The sequence below is a fragment of the Pleurodeles waltl genome, chromosome 8 (genome assembly GCF_031143425.1).
Source record: "Pleurodeles waltl isolate 20211129_DDA chromosome 8, aPleWal1.hap1.20221129, whole genome shotgun sequence".
Taxonomy (NCBI): domain Eukaryota; kingdom Metazoa; phylum Chordata; class Amphibia; order Caudata; family Salamandridae; genus Pleurodeles; species Pleurodeles waltl.
In genome coordinates this window covers 595,169,003-595,186,058 of record NC_090447.1, presented here as the reverse complement: position 1 = coordinate 595,186,058, position 17,056 = coordinate 595,169,003, and the positions used below count along the sequence as shown (strand labels likewise).

Here is a 17,056-nt window from a genome sequence, read left to right as displayed (position 1 = left end):
AAATTGGACTTTCGTTACAAAATTGTTGCATCTCATCAACAGGCATTGAATGTGAGGGTTTTAATCTGTTTTTAGCCAAAAGAGCAGAATTGGGCCTTGCCTTGTTCATTCTCATTGCCCTTCCATGATCCATATTGCCTTTGGTGAGATCCTGTGCTTAAAACATAAGGAGTCTAAGTCTGTGAAGTGACAGCAAACTCTGCTTTCTCTGAAGAAGTGTTTAATTTGTAAAACAATTTAAAAGTAAGTAAATATATAAGTGCAGGCGCCCACAATATACGCTCAGGAGTCCAGAGCTGTTGTATGCCAGGCAAACGCAAAACCTAAGCTGCCTAATCTTGATTCCGCCTCAAGCCTTTTTTATCCACCACGCTACCCTTCCTGTCCCTTTATCTCAATCTTGCAAGTCTCTTTCTCCCCTTGTCCTTGTTTCCTATTGCTCTATTCCTCTTGCTCTGGGTCAAAGTCGAATGATGAAAAATAAATAATGGTCCCCAAAAATGAGTGCTCACCAGCAAAAATGTAAGCACACTTGTGTGATAACCAGATAAGTGGCCAATGATCATAAGAAATACCATAACGGAACCTGCAAAGCTGCTAAAAGCAGCCAGTTTATTGAAAACATTGACAATGCAATTGTTTTTCGCATTGCTCAGCCCTGCGTCGCACAACACAATCCACTGCTCCAGACCAGGTTTCACGCTGACTTGGCAGCCCTCCCTAAGTCAAGGGCAAATCTTTTGACTCCTTGGCGAGAGTTTACAGACGCAGCTGTTTGCACTCACCTGGGAGCTCCCGAGCGTGTCGATGGTTATCAGGGAGTCCCGTGCACAAAAGCTGGCATCATCTGATAAATCACGGGAGAAAACAGCCAGCAGCGAAGGGGTGGTGTGAACGCGGGACGAAGGAAATGCGAGGCAGGCCAACAAGTGCGGCCTTCATCGCGCAGCTGCCGGTCAGCGCACGCCCAGGCCTCCGACAAACAGCTCATTGACACTGCCACTCTCCCAGGGCTTTGGCAAACGCGTCCTCAGCCGTGTCCTGGGGGGAAGCGAGCAGCTGACGCGACCTAGAAGTGAACCGTGTCTAGTCTCACGAGAAGTTTCTTGCTCGCGTGATCCGATGGCAAGGAGCATGTTCATGAGCGCTAGATATTCAGACATTCTAGATTCTCGTGCGTTTATGGTTAACGGTCACGGCAGTCCATGACAAGGGACAACGAATACTCTGTATTTTCCTTTTACAAATCACTGTAGTCTGGTACTCTGCCTGATTCAAGAGACTTGACCAAACTACAACTTCCAGAACGCACAAAAGTTGTAAAGTAAAAGCCAGCACTAACTGTAGCGTCCCTAGTGGCGATTAATTATTTGGTAACCAAACATCACCATATAAGATTTACTCTTGACCACCTCTACGCTGGACAGCATATATGAATTCACTCATCCCACTGGCTCACCTCGGACCACTTGCATTTATTTGTGTAAGAGGAACCACACAATAGGACAGGCGATATACAGATATGCTCGGGTTGTCAGGAAAGTTCAGGTCCGTGTAAAAGTCCAGTCCTCATATGGGAGAGCAATAAATACAGTCTCCCCCAGATATGTCTCCAATTACCCCATGACACCAGGGTCTCACTAAAAGGAGACGTGCATCTGCAGTTGTGTGGCAGGGCAAGGATAGTCAGACTTCAGTATGGCTGCCTCGAGTATGAGTGTCATTTCTGCCCCGAGCAGACTGCCCGTCAGCAAAAGTATTTTTTCACTTCATTATACGAATTCCCTGCACGTGGTCTGTTCTATTTTGCTCTAATTTATGATATCTGTATTTATACCTACCATTTTACCGCGGATCTTTGGCGTACCGTACAAGAAACCCTAAACTGGAACACTGAGTACATTTTCAAGCAAAAATGAAAGTCCGCAAAATCCCCATTTAAATCCCCATTGAAAGACAGCGAGTACCCCCAGAACCAGGCTGGCCCAGTTTCACATGGTTGTAACTTGGAAGAACACAATCCTACTCAGGACACCTTAAACAATTATGCGAGCGGAACTGATCACAATTGTTGGTAACTTATTTTTGGGCTCTATTTTTACTGGTGATAACGCGTCCCGACCTAGGTACTTTTACTTGCACGGGGGACTCGTTTTAGGCCAATGAGCCTTTTGGCCCTGATTGGAGACACCTCAAGACGAGATACCTATTCCGCATTTCAATCACTAGATCAATAACCTCATTAATATTCACAATAACAAATCAATCAAATTAGTTAATTGCATTAATAAGAATTTAAACACAACATACCCTTTCAGCCATGAATAACCACACTCAATTTAGTAGGATTTTTTTGATTTATTCCCTATTAGTTACACTCTACTAGCAAGTTTATTAGTCTTAATACCAGAAAACACAGTAACAATGTCACAATGTGGCAACTTGAATATGACTTAAGCAAAGCAAAGATCATAAACATCAGAACAAAGCACAACGTCAACATGAATCAACTTTAGCAGAGTAGCATTAATACGTTATTCAACAAAGCAAAGATCCAGTCATTTGTCTATTTGCACCAATGTCAGTGAACTCCTTAACTAATCTAAAATTAGCATCAGCATGTTGGGCTTCATGCAAAACAATTGGGTAACACAAATTTGGAAAACATATAACTATGGTCTCTATCAAAGAGCAGTTGGTACCTAGAAAGAAAAGGCAAACAGACGATTTACAATTTCATTATCATACAGTTACCCTCCGTAAGGGGTCAGCATACAGAATTAGTCTTCATCCTCAGGACAACAATCGATTCGCCATCAGCCCGGATAGAACAGCAAAGTCTCAGCAAAATAGGGTAGGTAGGAATACTTCCCTCATAAGGAGGAGAAGCAAGTATCGGGTAAGGCAAAAAGGGTGAGGATGGTTTAAAATATTAGAAGAGCAAAGACTAAACCGGAATGTCAGAGTAAAAGCAGGAGTTTCCCTCTTATGGCTGATTTCTCCTTGTGACATGTCGTTAAATTGAATCCGCCAGACAAGTCTCCAATTTCCAATTGGTCAGTATTTGGTGCACCATTATCTCTATCCAATAGTCCATTGATCACCTTACTAGAATTTTCATTTAAAACAGTTCTCATGCAGTTCATTGGCTCCTGTGATTTACGTCTTCACCGGGTAGAATGTCAGGTATGGAAAAGTAACACTCCTTGCTTTCAGTCAGTAGCTCCATTGTCTTTACCAGTTTGGGCGACTTTGTACCTGTTGCGAATTATACTGTTGCGTTCAGCAAGAATGTCTCCTTGAGCAAGTCGGGTCTCATGACATGAGAAAGAATTTACTACGGTTACACACATCCCTAGCTTCTGGAAAAGTACAGCTTTATGTCCTTCAGGAAGACAGCACATTGCACCTTATAAAAACACATTTAACCCCTTCTGTGCCCAGGACGTAATGGTTACGTCCTGAGGCACAGTGCTGCTGTGCCCAGGACGTAACCATTACGTCCTGTGCACAGAGCCCAGAGGGAGCGCTCTCGCTCCCTCTGTGGGGCTCCCCCCCACCCTCCCAAGTCAGGGATGGAAGGGGAAGCCCTTCCCCTCCCACCCCCGACCCCCCCCAACCCCCCCTGTGACGTCAGCGCGCGCTGATTAGTCACAGGGTCTCCCCCATCGCGCTGGAAGCAGAGCTTCCAGCGCGATTGAAAAAGAAATGCTTTTGCATTTCTTTTTCAATCCCATGGGGGAGGCCCCGAGAGGCTTCAAAGGGAAGGAAATGTATTCTCACAGGTTTCAAAAGCCGGATTGCAACCATTAGACACCAGGGAGTTTTTTTTTTTTTGCGTGAAATTCACGCAAGGGGAGCGACCCCTTAGGCAAGGGTCGCTCCCTGGGGGGGGTTGGGGGGGGGGGATTATTTTAGGCCATTTCTGCCCCCCTGGGGGGGGTAGATCAGCCTATTTTGATTCGGCTGATCTGCCCCCAAGGGGGGCAGAAACCACTAGGCACCAGGGATTTTTTTGTTTTTCTGTTTTACAGATGGGGAGCGACCCCCTTGGACAAGGGTCGCTCCCCAGGAGGGGCAAAATGTATTTAGGCCATTTCTGCCCGCTTTGGGGGCAGATCGGCCGATTTTAGGTCAATCTGCCCCCAAGGGGGGCAGAAACCACTAGGCACCAGGGATGTTTTTTTTGGGCCGTCACACAAGGGGAGCGACCTTGTAGTCAAGGGTCGCTCCCCGGGGGGGGTAGGGGTGGGGGGGGCAAAATTATTTTAGGCCATCTCTGCCCCCCCTGGGGGCAGATCGGCCTATTGGTATTAGGCCGGTCTACCCCCAGGGGGGGCAGAAACCTCTAGGCGCCAGGGCAAATTTTTTTTTTGTGTTTTTTTTATTGGTTTGGTGTTTTTTTTTAGAGAAGGGGAGCGACCCATCAGGCAAGGGTCGCTCCCCTGTGGGGCAAATTGTGTTTAGCCCATTTCTGCCCCCTTGGGGGCAGATTGGTCGATTTTAGGTCAATCTGCCCCAAGGGGGCAGAAACCACTAGGCACCGGGGATTTGTTTTTTGGCGCCAATGTCACGCAGGGGGAGCGACCCCATAGGCAAGGGTCGCTCCGGGGGCGGGGGGTGGATGTTCGGGGGCAAATTTATTTTAGGCCATTTCTGCCCCCCCTGGGGGCAGATCGGCCTATTATTAGGCCGATCTGCCACCAGGGGGGGGCAGAAACCTCTAGGCGCCAGGGCAAATTTTTTTTGTGTGTTTTTTTTTTTGCATGTTTGTTTTTTTTAGAGATGGGGAGCGACCCATCAGGCAAGGGTCGCTCCCCTGGGGGGCAAACTGTGTTTAGACCATTTCTGCCCCCCTTGGGGGCAGATTGGTCGATTTTAGGTCAATCTGCCCCAAGGGGGCAGAAACCACTAGGCACCGGGGATTTGTTTTTTGGCGCCAATGTCACGCAGGGGGAGCGACCCCGTAGGCAAGGGTCGCTCCGGGGGGGGGGGGGGTGTTCGGGGGGCAAATTTATTTTAGGCCATTTCTGCCCCCAGGGGGGGCAGAAACCTCTTGTTGCCAGGGCAAATTTTTTTTCTGTGTTTTTTTTTTGGTTTTTTTTTTTTTTTTTTTTTTTTAGAGATGGGGAGCGACCCATCAGGCAAGGGTCGCTCCCCTGGGGGGCAAATTGTGTTTAGACCATTTCTGCCCCCCTTGGGGGCAGATTGGTAGATTTTAGGTCAATCTGCCCCAAGGGAGCAGAAACCACTAGGCACCGGGTATTTGTTTTTTGGCGCCAATGTCACGCAGGGGGAGCGACCCCGTAGGCAAGGGTCCCTCCAGGGGGGGGGGGGGGGGGGCGTAGTGGGTGTTCGGGGGGCAAATTTATTTTAGGCCATTTCTGCCCCCCCTGGGGGCAGATCGGCCTATTATTAGGCCGATCTGCCACCAGGGGGGGGCAGAAACCTCTAGGCGCCAGGGCAAATTTTTTTTGTGTGTTTTTTTTTTTTTGCACGTTTGTTTTTTTTAGAGATGGGGAGCGACCCATCAGGCAAGGGTCGCTCCCCTGGGGGGCAAACTGTGTTTAGACCATTTCTGCCCCCCTTGGGGGCAGATTGGTCGATTTTAGGTCAATCTGCCCCCAAGGGGGCAGAAACCACTAGGCACCGGGAATTTGTTTTTTGGCGCCAATGTCACGCAGGGGTAGCGACCCCGTAGGCAAGGGTCGCACCTGGGCAGGGGGGGGTTTGGGGGGGGTTTTAAAATTTATTTTAGGGCATTGCCCCCCCCCCCCGGGCCGGCTGAGCTAGAGGCCAAAATCCACAGGTAGGCACTTTGCAAAAAAACACCTCTGTTTTCTGTGAAAAAATATGTTGTGTTTTGGGCCATTTCCTTTTGTGGGCGCTAGGCCTACCCACACAAGTGAGGTACCATTTTTATGGAGAGACTTAGGGGAACGCTGGGTGGAAGGAAATTTGTGGCTCCTCTCAGATTCCAGAACTTTCTGTCACCGAAATGAGAGGAAAAAGTGTTTTTTAGCCAGATTTTGATGTTTGCAAGAATTCTGGGTAACAGAACCTGGTCAGAGCCCCGCAAATCACCCCATCTTGGATTCCCCTAGGTCTCTAGTTTTAAAAAATGCGCTGGTTTGCTAGGTTTCCCCAGGTGCCGGCTGAGCTAGAGGCCAAAATCCACACGTAGGCACTGTTTTCTATGAAAAAATGTGATGTGTCCACGTTGTGTTTTGGGCCATTTCCTGTCGCGAGCGCTAGGCCTACCCACACAAGTGAGGTATCATTTTTATCGGGAGACGTGGGGGAACGCTGGGTGGAAGGAAATTTGTGTCTCCTCTCAGATTGTAGAACTTTCTGCCACAGAAATGTGAGGAACATGTGTTTTTTTAGCCACATTTTGAGGTTTGCAAAGGATTCTGGGTAACAGAACCTGGTCCGAGCCACACAAGTCACCCCATCTTGGATTCCCCTAGGTCTCTAGTTTTCAGAAATGCACAGGTTTGGTAGGTTTCCCTAGGTGCCGGCTGAGCTAGAGGCCAAAATCTACAGGTAGGCACTTCGCAAAAAACACCTGTTTTTTTCCAAAATTTAGGATGTGTCCACGTTGCGCTTTGGGGTGTTTCCTGTCGCCGGCGCTAGGCCTACCCACGCAAGTGAGGTATCATTTTTATCGGGAGACTTGGGGGAACGCTGGGTGGAAGGAAATTTGTAGCTCCTCTCAGATTCCAGAACTTTCTGCCACAGAAATGTGAGGGACATGTGTTTTTTTAGCCAAATTTTGAGGTTTGCAAAGGATTCTGGGTAACAGAACCTGGTCCGAGCCCCGCAAGTCACCCCTCCTTGGATTCCCCTAGGTCTCTAGTTTTCAGAAATGCACAGGTTTGGTAGGTTTCCCTAGGTGCCGGCTGAGCTAGAGGCCAAAATCTACAGGTAGGCACTTCGCAAAAAACACCTCTGTTTTTTTCCAAAATTTAGGATGTGTCCACGTTGCGCTTTGGGGTGTTTCCTGTCGCCGGCGCTAGGCCTACCCACGCAAGTGAGGTATCATTTTTATCGGGAGACTTGGGGGAACGCTGGGTGGAAGGAAATTTGTAGCTCCTCTCAGATTCCAGAACTTTCTGCCACAAAAATGTGAGGGACATGTGTTTTTTTAGCCAAATTTTGAGGTTTGCAAAGGATTCTGGGTAACAGAACCTGGTCCGAGCCCCGCAAGTCACCCCTCCTTGGATTCCCCTAGGTCTCTAGTTTTCAGAAATGCACAGGTTTGGTAGGTTTCCCTAGGTGCCGGCTGAGCTAGAGGCCAAAATCTACAGGTAGGCACTTCGCAAAAAACACCTCTGTTTTCTTCCAAAAATTTGGATGTGTCCATGTTGCGCTTTGGGGCGTTTCCTGTCGCGGGCGCTAGGCCTACCCACACAAGTGAGGTATCTTTTTTATCGGGAGACTTGGGGGAACATAGATTAGCAAAACAAGTGTTATTGCCACTTGTCTTTCTCTACATTTTTTCCTTCCAAATATAGGAGAGTGTGTAAAAAAGACATCTATTTGAGAAATGCCCTGTAATTCACATGCTAGTTTGGTCACCCCGGAATTCAGATATGTGCAAATAACCACTGCTCCTCAACACCTTATCTTGTGCCCTTTTTGGAAATACAAAGGTTTTCTTGATAGCAATTTTTTACTCTTTATATTTCAGCAAATGAATTGCTTTATACCCGGTATAGATTGAAAACGCACATCAGGGTGCAGCTCATTTATTGGCTCTGGGTTCCTTGGGTTCTTGATGAACCTACAAGCCCTATATATCCCCGCAACCAGAGGAGTCCAGCAGACGTAACGGTATATTGCTTTCGATAATCTGACATTGCAGGGAAAAGTTAGAGTAAAACGTAGAGAAACATTTATGTTTTTTTCACCTCAATTTCAATATTTTTCTTTTTCAGTTGTTATTTTCTGTAGGAAACCCTTGTAGGATCTACACAAATGACCCCTTGCTGAATTCAGAATTTTGTCTACTTTTCGGAAATGTTTAGGTTTCTGGGATCCAGCATTGGTTTCATGCCCATTTGTGTCACTGACTGGAAGGAGGCTGAAAGCACAAAAAAACTGCAAAAATGGGGTATGCCCCAGTAAAATGCCAAAATTGTGTTGAAAAATTGGGTTTTCTGATTCAAGTCTGCCTGTTCCTGAAAGCTGGGAAGCTGCTGAGTTTAGCACCGCAAACCCTTTGTTGATGCCATTTTCAGGGGAAAAACCACAAGCCTTTTTCTGCAGCCACTTTTTCCAATTTTTTTGAAAAAAACGAAATTTTCACTGTATTTTGGCCAATTTCTTGGCCTCCTTCAAGGGAACCCACAAAGTCTGAGTACCTCTAGAATCCCTAGGATGTTGGAAAAAAAGGACGCAAATTTGGCTTGGTTAGCTTATGTGGACAAAAAGTTATGAGGGCCTAAGCGCGAACTGCCCCAAATAGGCAAAAAAAGGCCCGGCACAGGAGGGGGAAAAGGCCTGGCAGCGAAGGGGTTAATATGAGACCAGGCAGCTAAGCCCAGACCCTTGCTAACTAAGGCCTAATGATTAATTCAACAAAACCTTAACATATAATTCCTAACGCTAAAACAGAATCACACATTAGTACATTAATAATTCATTATTAATCAATCCCATTAATCATCGTATACATTGGTGGCCACTCCCCGTGGGCACATTTCAAACGCGTATGTTAATATTAGTCTGGCACGTTTTCTATGCAGCTTAATTACACATTATTTTGCAAGCAGTTCATGTTTTTTTTTTTTTTAAATATGTTTTTATTTTATTTAACACAGAGAAGAAAAGTAAAAGAAAATAACAAGGTGAAGATATACAAATCAGCGTAATGCAATGCACTTCATGCAAATTTCCCCCGGATCTTATGATTACAGTAGTTTATCCGTAGGTAGCAGTGCTCGCAGGAGGCCCAGGGTGTTAAAAAGGTTTTTGGCGAGTGCGCTGTAAGTGGAGCCAGGGAGGGGGAAACTCATTTGGGGGAACTATGTTGTATGAGAAAAGGAAACAAGAAAAATGTCAATAGGGGGAGGGCCAGGACGGAGAGGAGCCAGCGGGGATACCCCGACCGCGGTCCCCCGGCGGAGGGGGGAGCAGCCCAGAGGCACACATTGCCAGTTATGCGCACATCCGGGACCCCCAGCCCCCCCGCTCAGGGTATGTCCATTCCTTTATTTGTGGTTTGGCAGGCTGTTTAAATTGTGGAGGATCAATCTGGGGAATCAGGAGGAGTTTGGTAGTGTTACGAGTATTGCTGTTTATAATGCTAGGGGTGTTTTTTTTTATTTATTTATTGGGGAGTTCATGGTGGGCGTACATCGTCTTTGTTTTCGAGTTTTGTGACAAAGGAGTTCCAAGTATTCAGTCCCTTAATCGGGATCCCCTTGGCCAGTAGTGTTTGCAGTGTTCGAGCCTCGGCTCTAGCCCAACGCAGCAATTCTGAGCACCACAAGTCAATCCCAGGGGCTGCTGGGGCTTTCCAATGCATAGCTATTAGGCGTCTGTACATCACCAGCGCCAGGGCTATACATCTTAGTGGGTGCTTCCGTTTTTTTGGGAGGGGGCCTATGCCGAGCAAGCACAGTTCCGGAGTGAGAGGGAGCTTAATTGCCATCCAATCCGACAACAGGGTTATGATATCGTCCCAAGTTGTATGGACTGGGGGGGCAGTCCCAAGTCATATGAAAGAAATTGGCATCGGAAGTTGCACATCTAGGGCAGAGCTGTGATGATTGGGGGAACATACGTGTAATGCGGTGGGGTGATAGGTAAGTTTGATGTACATAGTTAAACTGGGTGTAACGAAATCGTCGGTTGCGTGAGACTTCTTTTACCATGTTCAGGGCTTGGGACCAGGCGCGCTGTGTCAGTGGATCAGACAGCACACCGTCCCATCTAATTTTTGCTTGGTCTTGATTATGCTCTGTTTGAGCGGCGAGGATCATGTGTATTCTAGATACGTTTAGGGGGGCAGATATGCTGCTGAGTATATCGTGGAGCGTGGTGGATATGCTAGGCTCGAGGTTGCCAGAGCTCCAGATAGAGCGAAGCACTTGTCGCACTGCTCCATATGTTATGAAGCTACCCTGCCCTAAGTTATATTTAGTGGAGAGAGCGTTGAATGTTAGGAGGTGGCCTTCGCTGTATAAGTCCCCTATGGTGCTTATGCCTTTATCGATCCTACTACCCAGACCCACCTTGGGTGCTATATCTGCGAGTTTCGAGTTAGCTAGTAGTGGGATCCTGGGAGAGTACGACGGGGATTGAGCATCTGATAGTACGTAGCGGCCCCATATCTGATGTGCTATTTTCGGTAATATATTCTGTGGGTGTTTGGGGTTCTCACGGTTCATAAAGTATTGAAGTACTCCTGTGTTACCTAAGGAGGAGAGAATCTGTTGTGGTTCCGCTTTGTCGGGGCTACCAAGCCAAGCGGACGTCCAGTGTATCTGGGCGGCTGCGTAGTATAGTTCAAATCTGGGAGCACCCATGCCGCCCATGGTCAATGGTTGATGTATTTTGGTTAACGCTACCCGTCGCCTACCATTACCCCAAATTAAAGCTGTTAGGAGGCTATTCAGTGGTTTAAAGAATGAGGCCGGTAGTATCAACGGCAGAGCCATAAAGAAATATAGGAGACGGGGGAGGATTATCATTTTGGCAATGGCCACTCTTCCCATAGGTGAGAGCGGGAGAGAGCACCAGAAGGGCAAGGAGCCTCTAATGGATCTGATCGCCTGCCCCAGATTTCCGTCTCTGAGATCTTGTGTATCGTGGAATATATTTATACCGAGGTATTTAAAGGTGGTGAAGCACCATTTCAATCCGTCTGGGTTGGGGGTGCCCTGTGAGCCTCAGGAACCGATCGCATGGGGAATATACACGATTTTGACCAGTTCACCTCCAATCCGGCAAGTGAGCCGAATTCATGCAAAAGTTTCAATAAGGGAGGCAGGGAGTCATTATAATTACAGAGGAAGATAAGGGCGTCGTCTGCATATAGGGATACTATACGGTGCGTTTGGTCATCCTGGATACCCCATAAGGGAGCGACCAACCGTAGTCGGGCCGCCAAGGGTTCGATGGCAAGGGCGAATAATAGTGGGGATAATGGGCATCCTTGTATGGTTCCCCTTTCGATATTAAATGACTGGGAGATAGTGTCACCTGTTTTGACTCGTGCGGTAGGGTTAGTGTAAAGCACCCTCACCCATGCAATGTATGCCCGTCCGAAGCCCATGCGGTGGAGGGTTTCCATCAGGAAGGGCCAACCGAGCGTGTCGAATGCTTTTTCTATGTCTAAGGACACCGCGACCCTGGAGTGATCGTTCGTTGGAGAGTTCGCCATTAAGCGTAATAAATTTCTGATATTGCTATAGGTGCTGCGTCCGGGGATGAAACCGGACTCATCCTGGTGGATCAGGTCCGTCATGTATGGGAGCAGTCGGTTGGCCAATAGTTTACCTAATAATTTACAGTCTGTGTTCAGTAGCGATAGAGGTCTGTATGAGCGTACATCTAGAGGGTCGCGGCCTGGTTTAGGGAGTACTGCTATTAGAGCTTCCTGACTAGTGTCAGGTAGTTGGCCCCGATCTTTCGCTTCGGATAACATCGTGAGGTATGGGGTTAAAATTTGCAATGAGAACATGGTGTAATACTCCGGCGGAAGACCATCGCTGCCGGGTGCTTTGTTTTGCGCTAATTGCTGCAGTGCCTGTTGTATTTCTTGTATGTCTATTGGCTTGTCCAGGTCAGCTATTTGTATCGCGGTCAGGCGGTTTATAGTAATGTCTTTGAAGAACTCGTCTATATTGGTTGTGGAGGGAGGAGGGTGGGCTTTATAGAGTGTGCTATAGTAGTCTCTGAAGGCGCCATTAATGTCTGCCTTGGTGTTCACGATTAGACCAGTGCCTAGGCGAATGGCGCCCATGGGGGAGTTCCGTGGGTTGGATCTTGTGAGCCATGATAGAAGTTTCCCTGGTCTATCACCTTCCGAGTGCGTGCGAGCCATGTGGTGTCGATAGTCGAAGATACTTAGTCGTTTGTCTGTTTCATACCACTTTGCTCTTGCATCGCAGAGCTCCGCCTGGCTAATCAAGCCACTAGCGAATTTATTTTCCGAGAGGTGAACTTCGGCTTCTAGGTCGCGCAGTTCATGTGTTAATGTTTGCCTAACACCTACTATCTTAGATATGCAGGCTCCCCTTATTACTGCTTTGTGAGCATCCCATTCGATTGCTCTAGATTTCGTTGTCCCGTCATTTTGAGTGAAGTAGGAAGAGAGCTGTATGGATAAGTCATTTCTAAAAGGCGGGTCCTGCAGCAATTGGGATTGTAGTCGCCATGTAGGAATGCAGGCGCGTGGCCTGCCCCATATAATGTAAGCTATAAGAGGGGACTGGTCTGAGATTACCCTGGCAGAGTATTCGATGCTCGTGATTTTATGTGTTAGATCCGGAGAAGTGAAAATGAGGTCAATGCGGGTGTGGAGAAGGTGTACCGGGGAATAGTAGGAGTATTCACGGTCTTGTGGGTGTAAGTGCCTCCAGGTATCTATTAGGTGGCGATCTACCATCCATTTTCGCAGCAGTTGCGAATTTTTGGTGGCTGGGGTAGCGGCAATAGGGGGGTGTGATCTATCCTTATCTATTTGCGGGACACAATTCATGTCTCCGCCCCATATACATGCTGTGAGTGAGTCGTTAGATATGTGGGAGATAGTGTTGTGTAGAAAGTCTCCTTGTCCTACATTCGGGGTGTATAATCCGTTAATCACCAGCCTCTCTCTGTCTAACTGGCCTATTAGTTGTATATACCTGCCATTTTTATCCGTAACATTTTGTTGTACTGTGTAAGGGACCCCAGGTGCTATCCACACAAGGACTCCTCTTGCAAAGGATGAATTACCCGAGCCATACGTCTGTCCCCCCCAGCTCCCCATTAGTTGGGGAATGTCTCCTGAAGGTATGTGTGTTTCTTGGAGGATAGCGATATGGATGTGGTGTCTTTTTAAGTGTGCGTGTATTTTACTGCGTTTTTTTGTACCCGCCATGCCCTTCACATTCCAGGTCATGATGCTATATGTAGGTGATTAATTCATTGTATTGGGGAGGGGTTTGGCGCGTTGAGGCTATGGACTCGGGATCCCATCCCCGTTAACCGGCTTGAGTTGCCATCCATTTTGCGTGTAATTTGTGCGTGTAGTGCGATCGCCCCGCCCCCGCCGAGCCCCCCCCGGCCCGAGGAAACTGTGATAAATGACAGACAAGGAGAATAAGGGAGAGAGAAACAACAATGAACCAAAAAAAAAGGATATATCAGGGGATGCCCGAATTGTAACAATTTGGCACAACCGGTGCCTAAACAGCAGTCCAAACGGTTCAGTTCCATTCGGAAATTTTTCGGTTGAGGGGTGGCATGGATTGGTATAGGGTGGGCTACACATGGTCCACCAGCAGGATAGTTCTGTCCCTTTGTGCCTGGTGCGGTGGTCATGCCCATAGGAATCGTTTCAGTGTTTAGTCAGCATGTTTGCTGCGGCCCCGGCCCTCGCGCAGGATGCGTACAAACCTCCGACCGTGCCCATCCGAGAAGCAGGGGGTCCCGGTGCAACGCCCGGGGAGAGCGCGGCAGCGGCACGTAGGATGACATTAAAGTTCGTCGGCAGATCGCGGGGTGAGGTCTGGGCCAATTAGGAGCTGGGAGTGTGGGGAGCCAGATTCATCTCCGGGAGAGCTGCTGTCGGAGGTGCAAGCCACACTTCTGTTGTCAGCTTGGGATCCAGTGAATGTGCTGTTTCTCTTAAGCTTTGCGCCTGATCCGCTTCTATTTGCGATCTCGACGGCCAAGATATTGTTTTAGTTTTCTTTTTCTTGTTGCGAGCAGGCGTGATCCATTCTTCAGTTGTATCTTTACTATTAGGGGAGCCGGCCAGTCCTTTTGCATTGATCCAGGTCCAAGCATCTTCTGGGGTTGAGAACGAGAGTTTTTTCATCGCTGACTACTCGAAGCCGGGTGGGAAACAATAATGAATAAGAGATACTGTGTTCTCGTAGTACTTGCTTTATTTTAAAAAATGTGGCACGTTTACGTTGTACTTCCATCGTGTAATCCGGGTAAGCGGATATGGTGCTGTTCTCCATGTTAATGGGGTTAGATTTCCGGAAGTGCTGGAGGACTGAATCTCTCACTCTGTAGTTCAAGAAGCGGGCTATCAGTGGGTGTGGTGGAGCGCCGGGCCGCGGGGGTCTGCTCGGGATTCTGTGCGCTCTTTCTATTACTGGCACATTTATGGTGCTTTGAATGTTCATTATTTGTGTTAGCCATTTCTCTATGAAGTCCTCGGCTGTTGGAAGTTCCATACGCTCCGGGATGCCGATAAATCTTATGTTGTTGCGCCTTGATCGACCCTCCGCCTCTTCAGTTTTGCGTTGCAGCTGTTCTAGTTCTGTTTCCAGGTGTTGGATTTTGCTTTTCATAGTTGTCACTTCTGGTTGAGTTTGTTCTAATGAGAGTTCTGTGGATTGCACTCTATCTTTCAATTTACGGTGGTCAGCGCGTAACTGTGAGACTTCCAGAGCAGCAGCGTCTATTTTACTTTCCAGCGATGTTTTCGTCTCCAGTATTGCTTGCATTATTTTGTCGAATTGGAGAGAGTGCGTTTGAAGTGTCTCGCTCAACTGGAGCAACGTGGGTTCTTGTGTGATTGAGCGCCCAGCGATGAGGGGAGGATCTCCTTCTGATGGGGCCCCCAATTTGGGGTGTTTGGGTTTAACCATGGTATGATCTATACTGCTGAGGTGTGTGGCTTGAGATAATTTCTTGGGGAGGTCCTGATGGGGCTGGTCGGATGTCTCGTCTGTGCTGGCAGTTGCTGGTGTGCTGGCAATACGGGATGGCCGCGAGTGGCGTGGTCCTGTGGCAGGGCCCTGATTGCTTCTGTGCAGGTAGAGTCTATGTTGTCTCTATCGGTGTTGACCCTGGGGCCATAGGTCCCGAGTCCAAGGAGGAAAATGTGCCATTAACAGGTTGTGTTGTAGAGTACCTCCTGCAGTGAGACTGCAGCTTCGCCCCACTCCTCTATGCAGCGGTTGGTTGTTTTGTTCTTTTTTTTTTTTTTTCCCCCCCCTCTTTATTTTTTTTATTATTATTTTTTTTTTAATTTTGAGCTCCCTCGTGCAAGCCCCTCACCGTGAATGCAGCTGCTTTGATTCCGTTTTGGACCTGGGACCAGGTCGCCGGGTCTCCTTATGCTGGGGGGGGAGAGGTAGGCAGGCACCAGCAAAGAATCGCGGCCTCTCCTCCGGGCCGTCCGATCTTCGGGCCGAATCGGCCTAGGGGTGGAGCTCCATTGATCCGGGCCGCTCCGACGGCACCGGCAACCGCAGGTGGCACCCCACCTAGACGCCCGCACGCAGCTCACCGGGCCCAATCCAATCAGCCCGGTCCCGCGAGCCTGTGGCCCCCGGGGCGCCGTCGAGGCCGCAGCTTCGTACGCCGGCCGCGCACAGGAGCCCTAAAATGTATCTAAGATTCTGAGTTTAGGGGCATGTGTTATTTGTGCAACTCCAAATGTCAGGTTACACTTGCCAGTTTTTTGCAAAGTATATTTTTTGCTCGCAATGATTTACAATAGGAATCCAAAAATATATAGGAATGCAATCATTCTGCCTTCTCACTGGCCTATCACATGAGACAGGAAACAATGCTTAACTGTGCAAAGAGAAGAAATGGTGTTTCGGTAAGATAGACGTTTGTGGTTGTGGCTGCTTGACGTATGGTGCCCAGGTCTGCCTGCAGCACAAAAACCTACGAACCTGCACATTTCTGATAGCTAGACACACCAGAGACTCTGGGGTGGTAAGACATGAATAAGCCCGGCTACTTTTTCCTTCCCAGAATCATTAAACAAAAAACCTTGGTTAAAATCCTAGCATTTACTCACATTTCTGTGAAGTAAAGTTCCAGAATATGTCGGGAACATCAAATGTCTTAACACCCAACATTCCTGCACTTCTCTAACAAATAAATTTGAAAAAAGAAAAAACAGCACCCCACGTGTGTAGGTGGGTCTATTACCCAGGATACAAAAGGGCCAACACTGGAAAAATTATGAATTTTACTTTGAACTGACTGAATTCTTGGGATGTGGGTAGCTGCAGTATCTGGGCCAGGGGGTCAGCCAGTACTCAGGGAAGCTGCCATTTCTGAAAACTAGACACCAGGAGAAATCTAGGATTTGTGCCTTGCATGAATCCTGCTACTTTTTTTGACCTAGAATGTGTTGCAAATGTCACACATTTGAGTGAAATCACAGAATATTTTCACAGTTCTTTGAGGGAAAGTTCCAGAATCTGTGGAAAAGAACTGAAGTACTACCTCCTGCCATTCCCACAGCTCTCCCAATAAAAACAGCAACTCACTTGTGTGGGTGGGACTATGAACACTGAATACATTTCAAGAACTTTGTTTTGACTGTATATCGATTCTTTGTTTGTGGGTAGCTGTTGTACTTTGGCCTAGGGTCAGTTGCTACCCAGGAAAACATCTCAACCACATACATTTCTGAATTCTAGTCTTCTGGAGGAGTCCAGGCTAGCATGGATCCCACTTCTCTTTCGTACACAGAATGCCCTATAAATGGCAAAGAAAGAGTAAAAAAAAAAATACTTTCCTCATATTTATCATAACAGCAAATTCCACACATTAAAGCAAACAGCGAAAGTCCTACTAGCCTGTATCTGCACACTTATCCCAATGAAACAGTATCCCTACAATTGGATAAGCCTTTCATACCATACAGAAATGGGGAAAAACGTGATAGTAGTTGTATTGTCAATGAGGTCTTCACATGAACACAGATTTGGTCCATTCCTATCAAGAATCATTTTAGGGAGCAATTAAGAAATGTAGGACAGTAAGGGCCTTATGAGTTGGGTGGTTGAACCACCACAACTCCAATATGGCAGTAGTAAGGCAGCCGTCAAGCCAGCAGCCTCACCATCACCATATT

At 47.7% G+C, this 17,056-nt stretch overlaps 1 protein-coding gene across 7 annotated transcripts in view; it reads right to left on the bottom strand.

Moving 5' to 3' along the window:
- The window catches only part of RASA3 (RAS p21 protein activator 3), an 821,322-nt gene that overhangs the window by 614,208 nt on the left and 190,058 nt on the right, over positions 1 to 17,056 (bottom strand). For 2 of the 7 annotated variants that reach the window (XM_069204629.1, XM_069204631.1), the window contains exon 1: positions 786 to 918. The exons of the other annotated variants lie outside the window; for them this stretch is intronic. The gene's annotated coding sequence lies outside the window, so the exon portion shown is untranslated. Of the gene's footprint in view, positions 1 to 785; positions 919 to 17,056 lie in introns of those variants that run through there. 7 annotated transcript variants of the gene reach the window in all.